The sequence below is a fragment of the Phalacrocorax carbo genome, chromosome 7 (genome assembly GCF_963921805.1).
Source record: "Phalacrocorax carbo chromosome 7, bPhaCar2.1, whole genome shotgun sequence".
NCBI classification, from domain to species: Eukaryota; Metazoa; Chordata; class Aves; order Suliformes; family Phalacrocoracidae; genus Phalacrocorax; species Phalacrocorax carbo.
In genome coordinates this window covers 11594719-11602523 of record NC_087519.1, presented here as the reverse complement: position 1 = coordinate 11602523, position 7805 = coordinate 11594719, and the positions used below count along the sequence as shown (strand labels likewise).

General features: G+C 45.8%; 1 protein-coding gene across 1 annotated transcript in view; it reads right to left on the bottom strand.

Annotated features, from left to right (window-relative positions):
- FSD2 (fibronectin type III and SPRY domain containing 2) overlaps window positions 1–7537 on the bottom strand; it is a 51958-nt gene extending 44421 nt beyond the window's left edge. Inside the window, exon 1 of the mRNA XM_064456314.1 lies at window positions 7341–7537. The gene's annotated coding sequence lies outside the window, so the exon portion shown is untranslated. The remainder of the gene's footprint in view (window positions 1–7340) is intronic.
- Window positions 7538–7805: the final 268 nt, after the last annotated feature.

Here is a 7805-nt window from a genome sequence, read left to right as displayed (position 1 = left end):
TCACTTGTAATCTTTAAAAGCAGGTTAGACAAACACCCCCCAAGGTGCTGCCGGTATTGCTGACGCACTGCAGCAGGGAGAGGTTTGCAGCCTGTGGCCAGCGGATGTGTGCGCACTTGTACTGCCTTGAGGCTCAGTTTGCCCTGTGGGGGGGAGCCACAGCTAATTTTCTGAGAGATGCCCAAATGTAAGAAGACTGAAGAAAAACCTTCAGATCTTTTTCTCCTGGCTTTCTGTGACTATGACCTGTCCTGTGCCACTGGCACCGGGCTGCGGAGGGACTGGTGGATAGGAAATGGCCCCGGTGCCCCAAGGCTGATTCACCCCAGGTTGATGGGGCACTCAAGAGAAACCACCTGCAGGTGTCAAGAGGAGAGGGGCCTTAATCTGGATTTGAGCTCAGGCTCCAGCTGGCGCCTTCCCACCTTGGCATGCTTTCATGCACATGCATATGTTCAATGCACATGCTTTCAGCACCATGCAAGAGCTGATGGGCAAAATGGGAGAAACTGGAGTAGCGGGTTGGCTCCATGATGACCAGCTCTACTGGACGAGATTAATAGTAACCAGCAAAACTGCTGTGACAGCTTTTAGACATTTGATATCCTTCTTAAAGTATCTCACCCTGGGATAGGAAATGAATCCCTTGATGGGAATAATCTTCCCTGACTGTCCAGCTGTAGAAATTGATCTGTTCAAACTGAAAAAAATACAGTTGTCTGGCTTTAAGGAGTTAATAATGCACAGGTTTGCTGGAAAGTCCAGTAATGAGGTAAAGAGATCGATTTCTATAAATCATTATCACTGTGGCTTGTGGTCTCTCTAACTGGATGTGGACAGTCCAGAGAGCAGCTGCCAGTATTTTTAGGGAGGTTTAAAGTTAGAGTATTCAAAGACAACTTGGTCTGACTAAAAGAATTTCACTTTGAAATCCCAGTGCTTTGATCACAGCAAGAGAAGTGTCGCAGCAGCGTTACCCAATGTGCAGAGCAGTGTGGCTGTAGCTGGTAATGCCCAGTGCAGCTACAGATTTATCAGCATTTCTGTCAACATGCCACTTTTGGGGATTTAGTAAGCGCCTCCATAACCAAGCCCCCAGTTCGGCGCACGGGGCTGACTCATAAGCTGGATATTGACTCTTTTTTTTCCTGTAAAATGTTATTGAATCAAGCAAATCAAGTCTGAGTGTAGACACTCTGAAGTGATCCAGATGCTGCTCTTACAGAGGCTCAAGCAAGTATTTCACTTCAGCCATGCATAGTCAAAGAGCCTCTCTGAATTAATTTACTACTATTTGGAAAGTGATGCTGATTTATAAAAATGTGCTTGCACAAAGATAGCCTGTCCTCCTCTAGGGGTTTCCTAGTAACAAGAAACACCTCACCCCACCTGCAGGTCATGGAGTTACTGCTTTTTGCACAAGGGACATGGCATGTGCCCAGAGCTGGGAGATGCCTGGACCGTTCCACCAACGCTTGGGAAGTGCGGGCATTTCTGTATACAGAAAGCTATAAACATGCTATAAAAGCACGTCACCTAATATTAAATTATGTTAAAATCTCCATAAGCCTGTCTATCTCCATTCAAACCACATGCCTTCCCTTCTCCTTGGCTGTTTTCTAAGATGCACGGTTGGAAGTGACTGGTGTGCTGCACAAGCAGCCTGCTCACTTCTGTGAGCCACACCATGCCTGAATGCTGTGGGCATTAGCTTTTCTCTGCCTTTCGGTTAAAATCAAGGGGGCGGGCGGGAAAAAAACCACTAAATGTCTGTTTCTGCCAAAAATCAATGTTTAACCTGGTCTTTATAAGGCCTGTAAGATAGGAAGTGCTTCTTTTTTCAGTGCTTCTTTACAAAGATGAGGTTGGTGGATAAGAGTGTGTGCCCTTTGGAGAAAATGCAATTGAAGGCTATGCATACCCTCACTTGAAAAGCATTGCTTTAATTCCAAAATTTCCTGTTTGCAGCCAAGGGTACATCTGTGCACTGCACACCATACTAACATGATATTGGTAGGAAAAAGGGGCACATCATTTCAATTAAACCCATGGTGATGATAAAAGCTGAATTGTATTGAAGGCATCTTTTAATAAATGCCACAGCAAACCTTGGCAGAAAAGCAGCTCAGAACAATATGTGAACGAATCCCTGGGGGGAACACACACTCAGAACTGCTCCAGAACTTGCTTTTTTTTTTCCCGGCAAAAAGGTATGTGATTTTCATTCCCAGCATGTCATGCTTAGCTGAAAGCAAGCAGCAACACAATTAAAGCTGCTCAGGTAGCAACGACATTAACAGCTCAGCTACTTGTGAAAATGCTTTGTAAAACAAGCCATCTTTAGCAAGCCATGGCTCTTGCAGTAAGTGAGCCACAAACTGCTCAGAAACCATATTTAGCAAAACTACAGTTGCTCATTTTTGCACTGGAGCCCCTCCTGCCCCAGATCCCCAGCAAAGCACTGAGGATGGGGTGAAAAGAAATCTCCCTGGCCAGCTGGCTGCAGGTAACCAGGGTCGTGTGGCTGCACCTTGGGGCCAGCCCTGAACAAGGGTGTCCTGATGGAAAGGGAGCACACATCCCTCCCCTCCTACTCCCAATGACATATAACACTGCCCTGCTAGTAGCCAAAGGGCGCACAGCCTGGGGAAGTGCTGGCCAGGCTACAGCCTGGGGCAGAAACTTAATATCCTACTGGGAGACTGGTTTATGCCAGCTTCAAAGAGTCGATCACTCAGTTCCATAAAGACATTTGCAGCTCCTTTCTGTCCCAAGGCAAGAGTTGAAACATGATCCCATGGGTGTCTTCGCAGAACCAAAAGGTATTTCTCTGAGAACCAGCAGCAGCCTCTGCTCTGCCCCGTTTCCATCATCTTCTCCCCAAGAAGGGGTTGAAAGGCAGCCAGCTCCAATGCCAGCAGCCTGGTAGCCAGATGTCTCAGCGCTGTGGCAGTGGGCAGTGCAGTCATTGGGGCGGGGCGGGGGGGGTGGGGTGGTGTGACGAAATGAATCTGTCCCACTCCTGGTGATGTGCTCAAATCACTATTCATCAGCAAGTGAGTCACTGCCCTTCCCACAGTCTCTTCCTGTGAAGCAGAGGTGACAGTGAAATAGGATCAAGCGCCTACACTTCCCCCAGCCTACATGGAGAGCTCAGCTCTGTCCCCTCCCTCCCGAGTCAGCAGGCCTGCTATTTTGGAATGAAAATACTGAAAAGTGTGTATGGGTGTGTAGGCACAGAATGGTGAAGCAGAACTGCATCTTGTCTGCTGTGCCTAAAGGAGCATTTTGCACATGTAAATGCTCCAGGATGCATCTGCTGCCGTGAAAAGGGCTGACCACCAGGGAGACACAGCCTCTGTGTGTGATACTCCTGTTCCCTCCAGACATTGCTCACTGGTGAGTGTCAGTGCCTCTGCCTGCACGCGAGGCAGCTGCCTGCTCCCCTAAGGGCAGGATCTCCCCATACCGTACCTGGGGACAGAAATGGGGCTGGCTCTGTGGACCTGCTTCCATCCCTGCGGGATGACTTCCAGCAACAGCAGCAGTATTCCCCACAGCAGTCTAGCAGGGCTGCAGTCATCTGTATATCTGTAATGAGCTTTAAATGGCAAGGAGACATCTGGACCAGAGGTGAAGCAGGCATCTAGAGACAAGCAATGTTTTCCTGTGACAGAGATCTGCTGAGCCCACCAGCCTGGTGTGACCCAAAGGCGGCTTCACAATGAGGCATGCCAGAACTGCTCCACATTTTGCACAAAATAAACCAGTTTGCAAGACAGCACCACATTAATTTGCTGAAACACTGTGCTTCTCGGTCCTTGTTTGCACACTCCCATCAGTGCTAGTGTTGGCTTTTAATATGCATTTATCACACATGGAAGCAAGTTGTACATCAGTAATAGCCTATCGATGTCTTTATATTTCTTTTCTAAAGAGGAGCTAACTGTGATCAGCAATGTTAGTTTATCCAGAATGTATAAAAAAACCCAAGTCCATTACAGCAACCATATCTGAAGAAAATTGGTCAGAGTTTGTTCAAAACCCTCTGCAGCTCAGAAGTTTCACCTTCTATCTTCAGTACCCAGTTACAAGATACAAAAGTAGGGCAGCTGAAGCTATGGATTGCTGAGGGATGCTACATCTCACCTTACGGAGGGACCAGGATACAGACCCTGGCTGCCTTTCATCTGAACCACTAAGGCATACAAAATGTTAAACCCCATGATTTAGAAGAGCTAGGCTGCAGTGCAATACATCCGTGCTTCTTTTCCTTCTTGGTTTTTAAACAGCATTAATGTGTACCTCTTATCCCTATCCTAAAGCCATTCCCCTCCCACTGAAATGACTGTGCTGATGACCGCAGGACCTCTGCAGTGTAAGGAGAAAGTGAATCACTGCAATTTCTCAGGTTTCAGGGATTATCTTTATAAATGCACCCAACACTGCTATAGATAAATGGGATTTGAAAGACGCAAATACTTTGTTTCTTTCCTGAGTTCTTTGCTCCAGGGAACTCCGGGATCTTATTTTGCATCATTCATCTCCAGGCTAATGAACAGTGCAAACCTGCATCCACAGAAAAGTGAAAGCTGTGGCTAATGGCAGCAACGAAATAAATGGCAAAAGCCATAAAGAAAATAGCTTTGAAAACTGATACACTTCAGTGTGACATGATAAGGCAAAAAGGTTGCCTGCGCGGGTAGTATTTATAATTCCCTGAACGTCTGAATTCCCTCCAGCCAGCATACATTAAGCACAATCCAGGGCATATGCAACAAATCACATTCAGTGATGGAAAGCTGGGAGAAAAGCAAGAGCCCACTCTCTCTTGATCACAGCAGCCACCGATTTCTTTTTCATAGACTGCCAGTACTAATGAATGAAGAGGACATGAAAGGAAAACAAAAATGCTCCATGTCCATGCTTCATGTACAAATAGATGTAGCTGCTCAAAAATTTGAGAAATTAAATGCAAACCTTTGTCAAGAAATGTTGTTCAGGGTATTTAAGCCCTCACTCAGACTGCAGCTCCCAGCCACGCATGGAAGCACAGTCCCAGGAAGCTGCACGGAGTTTAGCTCTGGGATCCTCGATACAAACCACCACTGCAGACCAACACAGGAATGCATGTGTTTATGCATTTTATGGTGGAGAACAGCTGGTCCCCAAAGCTCTGCTCAAGCAGGACTGATTCAGTAAAATGTTTCTAAAGTGCTGTGCCTGTACACTTGGGGTACCAGCCTTAAAGCCAGAAGCTGGGTCCCATACCAGCCCACAAAAATTTCTTGTTTTCAACCCAAATGAAAGCCTGCAGTTTTCCATCTAGAGATCATTTCATTTCAGCCAGTGCTTCTGAGAAGATCCAACAATTCTGAAATGTTATTGAAATATATTCAGTTTTCAAGGAAAGTGTTAAGACCCAAAGTGAATTTCATAGCACAGAGATCTGTCTTCGAAAAATTCACAGACAGAGGTCGGAGTTAAGTACCACTCAGCTGCGATGATCTGTCAAATCTTCCCATCAATGCATTGTTGCAATAAGATCAGAGATGTTTGTCTTGCAAGTGTTAGCCAAGCTTTTAAAATTCACAAGGTCTCAGATCTTCACAGCCTGGGACAGCTACATGGCAGTGCTACTCTGACACATGTTAGATGATAAAATGGAAAGTCATGTTGCAGGTTACTGGCATGGCCTTTGCAGTGCTGCTTTATGAGTCTTTGCATGGCCGTTTTTAGCATTTCTCACTGAGATCAAACTTGGCAGTGCACCTGGCAGGGTATTTTTTTTCTGCTTTTGAAGGAGGGTTGGACTTTGCTCCAGTTGGTTCTGTGGCCAAAGCACAGCTGCAGCACTGCTGCAGGTCAGAGTCCAAGCTACATTCATTGCCTGGCTTTACTTTCTCAGCTGCTACTGCTATATTTTTACATCTAGCATGTACATTTCAGTTGTTTGCAGGAGAAGGTTAGCCCGTTGCATATTAGCCTCACTGGTGCTGCTGTTCTGCTCTGGTTGGCAATGCCGATTATATAAAGGATATTTAATATTGTAAATCATTAAAATGATTTACAGGCTTTTGGATACACCTTAGGCAATAAAAAGGAATAAAAGAAAAATGTATGCACATTTCTCTGTGTATCAGTGGCTTTGTGCATAAATGCTCAAGTCTCCTTGGAAGTGGGGAGACAGTTAAGAGAGTGATATATAATTAACACATCCTCTTCTCTTCCCTTGTTGGTACAGACGCTCCTTTAGATGAAAAGTTTGGAACATTAAAAGTGTTTGGAGTATGTGGGACAGAATAATGTTGAATTTTATGTAAGTTCAACCCTGTCACCAGTTCTGTGCATTACAGGGAGAGCAAGCCTGTTGCTGCTCAGGGATTCCATCTGCTATATTGCTTTTACACAGGCCTCCCCTGTGGTGGTGTGGTGGCTTTTTTCCTCCAAAAGGAAGGAAATTTAAACTTAAACTTCATCTCGCTTTAGCTCCTATTTGCATCAGACCTCCCAAGGTGGGACATCACAGCTCAGTATCATGCAGCTAGGTAAGACACTGTTTAAAGGGTAACTGCAGAAGTACAAACCCCATTAAGGAGGGGCTCCACAAGCTTTTTGATGTGAACCGCTGGTCACCTGCATTATGAACAACTGGCGAGAAGCAACCTTTCACACAGACCAGTGACTTTCTCAATGCTAAAGTATATCCTGGACTTAATGAGGCGATTAGCCTACAGAAGTGTCAGATGTGCCTGTACTGACCAGGCACCTCCATGCAACCGGTGGCACAAGGCACTTCCCCATGCATGACTGGAGAGGGGTGCTATCACTCATAAATGGAAATGCATACTGCAGGATCATCAGCTTGCTTGGTAACAGGAGAATGAGGCTTGTTTCTGATAAATGTAGGTGATGGGATAGAAGTATGCAGATAGGTAGGAGTATGCACAGGTACTGCTACTATACTAAGCTTTATAATTATGTACATCCAAACAGATTGCTTTTTTTGCTATGAGTTAGAAACCGTTACTTGCATTTTACTGGCGTACATGTAAGCTGCTTTTACAGCTACTGGTTATTCAGGGACTGCCAGAATTTGCTGAACTTTTTGTCAGAGCTATTGATGGCTCCTTGTAGAAGCACTCTGACGTGTTTCTCACGCACCCCAAAGCTGACATTTGCAGCCTTGTAGCCCAGAATAACAAAGGCACGATGAGCCTCAGCCATTTAGCAGTCTTCAAACCTTCTTATCTCCTTTGGGGAAGCCTGGTTTGGCGCAAAGTCAGCAAACGCTGCTTCTGTACTATGAATATGACGATGCTGAGAGCATCATTACATACTGTCTGTAGATGGCCTTCAGGCTTATCCCCTACCAGGGGTGCGCTGTTGAGCGTGGACTGTGCTGCTGGACACCAGCAAGGACCTGGGAAACAGTCTCGTCTGAGAGGGCTCTTATTACCCGCTGTATGCTCATGCAGGAGATTCGTGTCAGAACATCTCTAATTTCAATAGAGGATTACTTCTGAGTCCCAGGTAGCTCCTGCAGAGAAAATACCAGCTGTAGCTGCCAGCAGGGGCTGCCACATCAGCTACAGGAATCATGGGAGGGGTTTTGGTCCTGAACATCCCCCAGACAGGGTGACAAAAAGCCTTCTCCTAGCCATAGGCCTTTCTCAGCATGCAGCAAGTCCAAAATTTCACACCAAAATATTTCTAGATACTACTTTTCCAGTTTAGTATGTATGTATTGTGTATATATATGTATGTACCAGCCCCAATCCTGCACCCCTCTCTGAATGAGTATA